This window comes from Staurois parvus, unplaced genomic scaffold (genome assembly GCF_062004578.1).
Source record: "Staurois parvus isolate SC_StPar_1 unplaced genomic scaffold, SC_StPar_1.0 ptg000334l, whole genome shotgun sequence".
In the NCBI taxonomy this organism is placed as follows: Eukaryota; Metazoa; Chordata; class Amphibia; order Anura; family Ranidae; genus Staurois; species Staurois parvus.
The window spans coordinates 4,579,193-4,589,348 of record NW_028318130.1 but is presented as its reverse complement, the minus strand read 5'-3'; positions in this window follow the sequence as shown (position 1 = coordinate 4,589,348).

Below are 10,156 nucleotides of genomic sequence, written 5' to 3'. Positions count from 1 at the left end.
ATAGTAGAAATACTGCTGCAGGGCTGCAGGGGTGCACAAAATCATACACACTGTTTATGAACAGTCCTTCTCCCTGTAGGCTTGGGTACAGCACAGCCATCCAGAGCAGTGTCCTTACAGTGAAGCACAAACACACCACCCCCTAGTAAAACACTCCCAGCACACAGTTAACCCTTTGAGCGCCCCTCATGTTAACGCCTTCCTGCCCAGTGCCATTTTTTTTAGCACTAATCACTGTAGTGGTGTCACTGGGGATGCCAGTGACAACAAGTCAGTTCCCCCCAGTGTCAGAATGCTCGCCGCGGTCCCACTATAAGTCGCTGATTGGCACCATTACTAGTAAAAAAAAAAAATTCCAGTATATATACCGCCATTTGTAAACGCTATAACTTTCACGTAAACCAATTAATTTACAAGTATTGGGATTTTTTTTTAGTAAAAGACATAGCAGAATACATTTTGGTGTAAATTTATGATGAAATTTGAATTTTTAAAATTTTTTTACTGGACATGCTTAATAGCAAAAAGTCAAAAGTATTGTTTTTTTTTCTCAAAATTGTTGGTTTTTTTTTTTTATACCGCAAAAAATAAAAAACCGCATAGGCAATCAAATACAACCGAAAGAAAGCTCAATTTGTGGGGAAAAAGGACATAAATTTCATTTGGGTGCAGCGTTGCATAACTGCGCAATTGTCAGTTAAAGTAATGCAGCGCCATAACGCAAAAAATGGCCTGGTCAGGAGGGGGGGTAAATCCTCTGGAGAGCAAGTGGTTAACTGAATACAATGTTCATAACTGTGTGCAGGTAAAGTAGCAGTTATGGGGAGAATGGCAGTGTTCTCTTGCCTAACTGGTGTGTGGGACTCTCTCATCCAATCAGTAGCTTCCAGCAGGTTCTGGCAGTCTCTCTCGGCGGATGAGAGCCCCCACAGGTTCTTCGGCCTCACGTGCAGCGCTCCGGCTGGTCACTGTGCTCCGGGTTACCTACTGGCAGACTGTCTTACTCAGTGAGGTGGCAAGGTCAGCGGCTCCTCCTTGCTTCTCCTCTCTCCGACTCTGCAGCCTGGTCCAGTTCTCTGACAACACTCTCTCTCTGCTTCCTCTCTCCAGCTCTCTCCCTTATCAATTCCTGTCCAGTCTCCCAGGTTTCTGTATATATCTGCCCCCACCCACACGCCAGTACTTTTGGGAAAAGTAGTTCTCTGATGCACTGCTCCCCAGCAAAGTCCTGCGATTCAGTATACAAGGTTCATGCGGCTGATCTTGTGTGGGTTATAACATCCTGCAGCTGACATCACAGGAAGGATGTTAAATACTCATACAGCATTAGGCACTTTCTTTCAATCATTTATGTTGCATGCATGCTATGTGCACAAGTTTGTGTGAGTACCTTGGACATCTAATATTTTAATAAAAACTGTTTTGAATGGAGTGTGATCAATATTTCTGTTTCTGAGGGATTTTTAAATTGGTGAGAATGTGGGAAAACAAGGAGTGGAATTAAGGTTTACAGTGCCTTGAAAAAGTATTCATACCCCTTGAAATTTTCCACCTGTTGTCTTGTTACAACCAAAAACGTAAATGTATTTTTTTAGGATTTTATGTGATAAGCCAACACAAAGTGGCACATAATTGTGAAGTGGAAGCAAAATGATAAATGGTTTTCTCAATTTCTTACAAATAAATATCTGAAAAGTGTGACATGCATTTGTATTCAGCCCCTTTACTCTGATACCCCTAACTAAAATCTAGCGGAACCAATCACCTTCAGAAGTCACCTAATTAGTAAATAGTCCACCTGTGTGTATTTTAATCTTACTGTTCTGTGAAGCCCTCAGAGGTTTGTTAGAGAACATTAGTGCACAAACAGCATCATGAAGGCCAAGGAACAGGTCAGGGATAAAATTGTGGAGACGTTTACAGCAGGGTTAGGTTATAAAAAAAATATCCCAAGCTTTGGCACTGATGTGTGCCAGGTAAACATACCTTCACTGTTTAGCTGGGTATAAAGTGTCTCTCCAGTCCTTGAGCTTCTCCTGTGCCTCTGCTCTTACCTCGGCTGTGGTAACCTTGTCCACACAGTCTGCAGTTGCTAATCCAGGTACCCTCTTTTGTAAGCTCTTCTCCACAACCACTGTTCCTGGAAAGCACCATCTCTCAGCTCTTCTTCTCAGCCCCTCCATCAGATATACTAACCTCTGCTAACATAACTTCCTCCTGGTAAGCTATGTTTGCCAAATCTACTCTTTTGAGCTTTCTCACCTGAGTAAATGTCAAGGTCCTACCTTTCCTCAGATTGTGTTGCTCCATGTGCTGGCATCCATCTTAAGTTCCTGCAAAGCATGGTGGGAGCCTTTATGCTTTCAGGCCTCTGCGGCTCCTCCTCCAGAAGGGTGTGGCTGATCACATTTAAGCCTGCTGTCTGCAATTGCTCTTTGCATTCGTGTCCTGTATGTTTCTTTGCAGCAAGCTCTTGTTCTGTTCTCATTGCTCTCCTGGTAACCGACTCGGCTTGGACAAGACTATTCTCTGCTTTATCCCATTACCTGACCTCCCGTTGCTGAACCCGGCCCGTGACCAGAGTATTCTTGTCTACCGTCTTGTACTGTTTGCTCCGTTTGTTATCGACCTGGCCTGTCTGACCACGCTATACGTTTTCCATCTGGCTCCCACCAGCTGTACGCCATTGGCGGCAGTCGTTACCGCAGCTGGGGTTACTCGGGGGCCGCGACCTGGTCTCAGGCTGCGTCAAGTCCATTGCCACCATCAGGGGCCCTGGTGAAGGGCAGCCTGGGGCTTAGACTCCGCGCCCTGAGGGACTCTGGTCTGTGAGTAGCGGCTGTTGTCAGTCACTGCGTGACCCTACCATTAGGCCTGCCTGTCCATTCCACCGCTCCTGCCCTGACAGTAAATCTAAGAATCCCTCTTCTGTGCTCCCAATAGCTTCCTACCAGTATGCTCCAACTGCGAAATCTGCTCTATCGAGCATTTGCAGCTGGGTATATCTGAGCATCCCTCTTCTGTACTCATTCTACCCACCTCTGGTACCTCACTGGTTGGATGGTGGCATTCCCCCCTTTAGCTCTATCAGCTTCTGGGCCAGGACAATTAGCTGGTCTACTCTCAATTTCTGGACTCCTCTACACTATTCTGATGATCTCTCGGCCTTCAGAGGGTTCCTGAACTAGTGCAGCATATTTTTAAAATTGAAACCCACTGGCCAGACCAAAGTGGTGTACATTATCCAGAGATGCTTTCACCTTGGCCTTACCCATTTGGAAGTGGAAAGACTCCCTCAGCTCAGACCTCAATCATTTCCTGACAGCCTTTAAAGGTATCTGTCTGTGCCAGGGTTTCTATATCCATCATCCAGTATACAGTACACTTCCACACCTTCTCCTTAAAATTGGTCTGGAACAATGAGGTCCTGGTAACTACCGTCTGGCAGAACCTGCATGACACAATCAAATATGAATTGACCAGTAGATTTTTGCCTCCTCAACTGACTCTGAGCAATGAGGATAGAGGAATCCTCACCGCTGGGTCAGTGTATTCTGACAGCAGGACTCTCCACTGTCAGAATACACTGATCAGTGGTGGCAGCCGCTAATCAACAAATGTTTTCCAATATTCCCGTTTGACAGAAGCTGAAATAACAATCGACTTCTGTCAAACAAAGATGGTATACATAGATTGACATCCAGACTTTGGAAGTTCTTTTGCATTCTTAGACTAACAGCAAAACTGAGAGGATCAATTTGCCTTTGAACAATTCCTGTGGGCCTATGTCAATTCTCACCATGACGATTGGGTTACACTATTTTCTGGGGCACAATTTGCTCCTAGTTTTGAAAGAATACACAAATCCCTCTTCCTTTTCTCCATTTTCTGACCTCTTTGGAAGCTCTAGGAACATCTTATTGCCTTATTATCAGTTGCAGAATTTATGTTTCCATTTTTGTTAGACAAACCATGTGAGGAAAGGCAGAAACCATTATGTCTATATGTTTGCCTCTGTTGGACTACACAGAAAAAGAAGACATTGTTTCCATTATATGGATATGAAAGGGATGAAGAACTAACAGGGAGGAGGAAGCAATATTATTAAAAATTAAAGATGTGTTTCAGTATTGTTGCTTAATAGTATACTGTATGTATAGAAAAAAAGTTACCAAAAAATGGGGAAGGCTCAATGGACTTGGTCTTTTTTTCTTCCATCTCTTTTATGTTTCTGTCACTGGTGTCACACTTACCCCTTTCATGCTTCTTCTTCCTTGTATAAGTTTATTGGCATGCACACAATCAGCAGTCAATGGTGCCTCAGGCAATTCATGACCAAACTCTGTCTTAAAGGGCTAGATGCCTAGCTCCCTTTGCTTCTCTATGACTCCGCAAGGCTTTCTGTTTCATTTGTAGCCTGTGCCACTGCCTAACCCCAGCTTCTGCCACTGAGGTCTGGTCAACCAGTCTGCCCCTATTGGAAATGCATTCCCCATCTGTGACAGTTTGTTTGAACCACCATCTAGGAGGTTCCACAACAACCAGTGGATCCAACTAAGCATCTTTTCCAAAGACGTAGTGCCTATGGGGCTGGCACTGGTGCACTGAACCCACTCAGCTATCAAGCTAAGCAGTGTCTGCAGCAGCTGAAGGCACATTTGGAAGAGAAGAGTTTGAGGGACTGGCATGCAATGCATTTCAGGGACACACTCTTTTTCTCAAGCTTGATAAAATGTGTCATTTTCATGTAGCCAATCAACAGCCACCCTGAGTCTCAGCCAATCTGCGGCCCGAGATCTTCTCTGACTTCCTGTGCATTGAAGCTTGCTACCTGCAACCAGTACCGGCAATTCACTGCATGTTCCAGTCAGCAATTTGCTCTCCGGCACTTGTGTAATTCTGTGTACTCCATACTGTAAAGGGCATACCTGTACCTGTGACTTTCTTTTTTGCCTCAGTCAGCATCCAGTCTTCTTTTATGTCTGTGACATCTCTGTGATTTCAGCCAGCAACCTGCAACTCAATACTTGTGTGATACCTTGTGTGTTCCAACCAGCACTTCTTACAAGTAACTGTGTGATTCTCCAGCCTGCATCCACTCTCTCTATATTTGCGTGTGTCCTGTATTCTGCAGACTTGTCCTCCGAGTATCCCAGTACTACAAGCGACTTGTTACTATTAGCCCAGCAACCCAGTGCTGCAAGAGACTTATAACAGTATATCTTTACTGCTTGCTTGGGACGAGTCTGAGGGTCACAACCTGGGAATCATCAGCAGCAACACCTATTCCCCCCCTGTGGGGTGTTCTAGTGAAGACCCTTCACCTCTACTGTTCTAAGGGCTCTCACCTTTATTAAATGAGCAGGGACACTGAGTCCAATCCCTGCAGTGCCATTAGGTATCCAGTCTTTGCCTTTCCCACTCCATGACTTCAGGCTTTCTGTGTTACCTCTGTGACCTATGCTACTGCCTTGTCCTAGCTGCTACTAACAAGTCCTGGTCAGACAGTCTGCCCTAGTGGAAATGGATTTCCTATCTGACATCTGGCTTTAGTACTCTGATCCACCAAACATGGACGTACACACACCCATTGGAGACACTCTTTACTTTTGTTGCAAGTTGTCATTTACAGTAGTGTGTGGCCTAACCTTCCTGAATGCAGCCCAACCTGGTGTTATAATTACCCCTGCTCCCCATTCCAGCGATGTTCACTTTGTGGCTCTACCTCGAACCACATAGAGTTTCTTTTCTAAGCATCCTCACTGGGTCTTCTTTACCCTATGCATGCTTGTCCCTGCCCAACTCAATCTGTGGGGAGAGCATACTCTGTGAGTGCATGCGCAGGATGAAGAGGAACCACTGAGGACACTTTTTGAAGAGGCAGTGTGGCTCTGGGTAGGGCCACATAGAGAAGATCTGTGGAACAGGGGCAGAGGTAAGTATCAGACCAGACATTTCCAGCTGTTGACCTTTATATCCCAAGGAAGGAACATTGAGTAGAATTACTGCACTTTACTGATGAAATTCAAGGAATGGCATGAACAGTCACATCACATCGACACACATTCTAGAGTAAGTTGACAATACACAGTCAATCACATTTAATGGGTGGTCCACAGTAGTCACATGTTAACGCATATACTGAACTTTAAGCTGCCATCTCCCTGTAATAATCTCTTCTTCCACCTGGGTTTATTAGAACTCTATGAGATGGGATCTCTGCAGTCTCCTCCTCCATATTGGTACACCTCTCCCTGAACCATACAGGGTAATAGCCTCTCTCAGGGAACTTTTGGCCTGTCCAAATAGGGCATTTGCAATCTTCCCTAGACCCCACACCTTAAGGGTTAGAAAGTCTACAGGCAGCTCTCCTTGGTGGAGGACTACTCTTCCCTGGCCTCCTGCCCTGTACAGGGCCTCCAAATCCTGATTACATCTGTGCTGGTGTGAGGTGCTTGGCTCCCATGCCTCAAGTGCATTAAGGCTCCTCCCAACCTGGCTTATAACTGGGCATTGACTCACCCATGACATCACTTCAGGAGGGCTCTACCTAAAGGAGGCCTAACACCAGATGACACTGTCTGCTGTAACCAGACACTATTCTGGTACAGAGCCAACTCTTGGAAAAATAACTAACTATATCTGGCTACATCCACTCAGGGGAGAAGGGCCATGCCTTAACCCCTTCCTGATCAGGCCATTATTTGCATTATGGCGATGTGTTACTTTAACTGACAATTGCGCGGTCATGCAACGCTGCACCATCATGAAATTTACGTCCTTGTTTTCCCACAAATTGAGCTTTCTTTCTGTGGTATTTGATCGTTTGTGAGTTTTTGTATTTTTTGTGCTATAAAAAAAATGTCCAACAATTTTTAGGAAAAAAACAATATTTTTAAAATTTTTGCTATTAAACATGTCCAGTAAAAAAAATTTAAAAAACGGATTTTGTCATAAATTTAGGCCAAAATGTATTCTGCTACATGTCTTTGCTGAAAAAAAAAATCCCAATACGTGTGAATTAATTGGTTTACGTGAACGTCATAGCATTTGCAGATAGCAATATATACTGGGATTTTTTTTTTAATTTTTACTAGTAATGGTGGCGATCAGCGACTTACAGCGGAACTGTGGGACTACGGCGGTCATTCTGACACTGGGGGGAACTGACTTGGTGTCACTGACATCCCCGTTGACACCAATACAGAGATCAGTGCTAATAAAAAGCAATGACACTGTACTAATGGCACTGGGCAGGAAGGGGTTAAAGGACCACTGGTACAAAAGGTGCAGTTGTCCTTTAGGTCAGAACTCCTGATCTCTTTACTTGCTGCAGATCAGTAGTTAGAAAGTATGGGAGCCAGACGACCAGCAAATGGCAAATCAAAGCGCATTTCCCGGAAACAGGCCAGCATTAATAACATGTTTTGTATAACAGGTGTCCTTTCGTAATACAGGTGTGGTACTCAGACAGAAGAGGTTGTAAAAATGATAAATGACTGATCAAAGTTTTTGAAGTGCTGTGAGCAGGCAGTGCAAAGAAAGATGAACAAGAAAAAACAGAATGAACTAACTCATGGTAATCAATTAACATTTCATTAGTTTTCAGAAGCTGAAACATTTAAAAGATGTGTTTCTGAATGGTTTCTATGGCTACACTTTTATATCATAATTATTAAAGAGAAACTGTGATGGTTTCCAGTCAGTTTTGGTTATTTATATGACTGTTTACGATTCGTTATACCTGCTTTTTATATATTTGAATTATTTCTTTACAGCCACACACTTACTACAGGGTGTTTACACAACATTTAGAATGCACCATATGCTATGCTTTCTAATAAGAAATAGCTTACCATTTCCCTTGTTGACTGCATCTAACTAGAAAAATATACAGGTTGGTTATTTATTTGACGGTTTATAATTTGTTCTAACTGGTATTTTACATATTTAGATTTTTTTGATTACAGTTACACATTTAACAGCTTGCCTGCCGCCCTATAGCAGAAATACTGCTATAGGGAGGTAGGGATGCACATAATAATGTGTAGATATACGTGATTTGGCATTTCCGGGTAGGGGCAGTGGTTTATTTAGGTTTTGTGCTGCCCTTGGCAACACAAAAAGGGAGAGCCTAACATTGACCAGTAACATCCCTGCCCCCCCACCCGAGAGAGCCTTCCACTAACACATATCCCCCCCCCCAGGAGTTAAAGTCACTCAACTTCTCAGCTCTGGACATCCCTGGGAACGAGACTCGGGCTCTGAATTCACAATTAAGCAGTCTGCAGCCTCTCTCGACTCCCACCTGGTCCCCATTCCACAAGTGTCCCTTCTACCAGGGGGCGGTGCTGCCCCCCTGAAAAATGCAGCCCTAGGCAAATGCCTTGTTTGCCGTGTGGTAAATACACCCCTGTGTAGGGGGCGGCCTCAGCTGTTGATCACTGAGTCCCGGACAGTGATTCCCCGCTCCCAGCAATCACCGAGTATCACTGATATACAGATCTCTCCCTTGTCAGCATCTGCACACTGCTTTGTATTGCTCAGCATAGCAGAGCAATACAAAGCAATGTGCTTACACAGTAAAACACACACACAGCACACAGTAAAACAGCACACAGTTAACCCTCTGATCACCCCACATGTTAACCCCTTCCTGCCCAGTGCCAATAGTTCAGTGTCAGTGCTTTTTATTAGCACTGATCACTGTATTGGTGTTTCTGGGGATGTCATTGACAGTTAGTCAGTTCCCCCCCAGTGTCAGAATGCCTGCTGCAGTTCCGCTATAAGTCGCTGATCGCCGTCATTACTAGTATAAAAAAAAATCCAGTATATTTACCACCATTTGTAGACGCTATAACTTTCACATAAACTAACTAATTTACACATATTGGGATTTTTATTTTAGCAAAGACATGTAGCAGAATACATTTTGTCCTAAATTTATGATGATATTTGATTTTTTTAATTTCTTTACTGGATATGTTTTATAGAAAAAAGTCAAAAATGCTGTTTTTTTTCCTCAAAATTGTTAGTTTTTTTTAAGCTCAATTTTTGGGGGAAAAAGACATCAATTTCATTTGGGTGCAGCGTTGCATGACCGCGCAATTGTCAGTTAAAGTAATGCAGCGCCGTATCGTAAAACTGGCCTGGTCGGGAAGGGGGGTAAATCCTCTGGAGGGCAAGTGCTTAATACAGGGTATTTACACAACATTTAGAATGCACCATATGCTATGCTTTCTAATAAGAAAGCCCAGCACTATAATTTCCCTTGTTGACTGCATCTGTCTAACTAGCACAATATACAAGTTTGTATGAGGGAACAGCATAGCCTTTCTCTGACTCATGCAGCTATGCATGTGTGTTTTGAATATACCTGAATACCAGAAGGTCAACTTACACAGGCTATTCAGAGCATAGCTGTAATTTGCTGTAGGAAACCTGCAATTTACAGCATTTTCTATGCCCTCCTGTTGGCTGTAGGAGGCTGTAAATATGTAGATATAAACCAAATAACAAACTAGTGCAGCACAGGAGTACCTTTAAATATAAATATGTAGATATGTCTTCAGTATATATTTATCTAAACAGAAAGAAATAAAATAAACTTTGCATTTAACATTTCAGTTCTTAACCACTTCCTGTCCGGACACTTTTACCCCCTTCCTGACCAGGGCAATTTTCAGCGCTATCACACTTTGAATAACAATTGCGCGGTCATGCAATACTGTACCCATATGAATTTTTTACCATTTTTTTGAGACAGATAAAGCTTTATTTTGGTTGTATTTATTCACCGCTGGGATTTTTATTTTTTTTGTTATGGAAATGAAAAAGTCCAAAAATTTTGAAAAAAAGTGTTTTTCTTATAAAATTTTGCAAATAAATAATCTTTCATCATAAATCTTGACCAAAATGTATTCCGTTATATTTTTAGTAAAAAAAAATAAGCCAAAGTAGTTTATAACCAAAAATTATAATTTTTAAACATTTTTTTTACATTTTTATTTATTTTTTTATATTATTATTTATGTTTTTTTTTTTTGTTTTTTTTTCATACTATCACCCTAGCAGTACAGTGTCACCATGGTGACACTGTACTACTTGTGGGGGGTTATGAAGATTTTTTTTTTTTTTTTACAGTGATTGCTTTTAC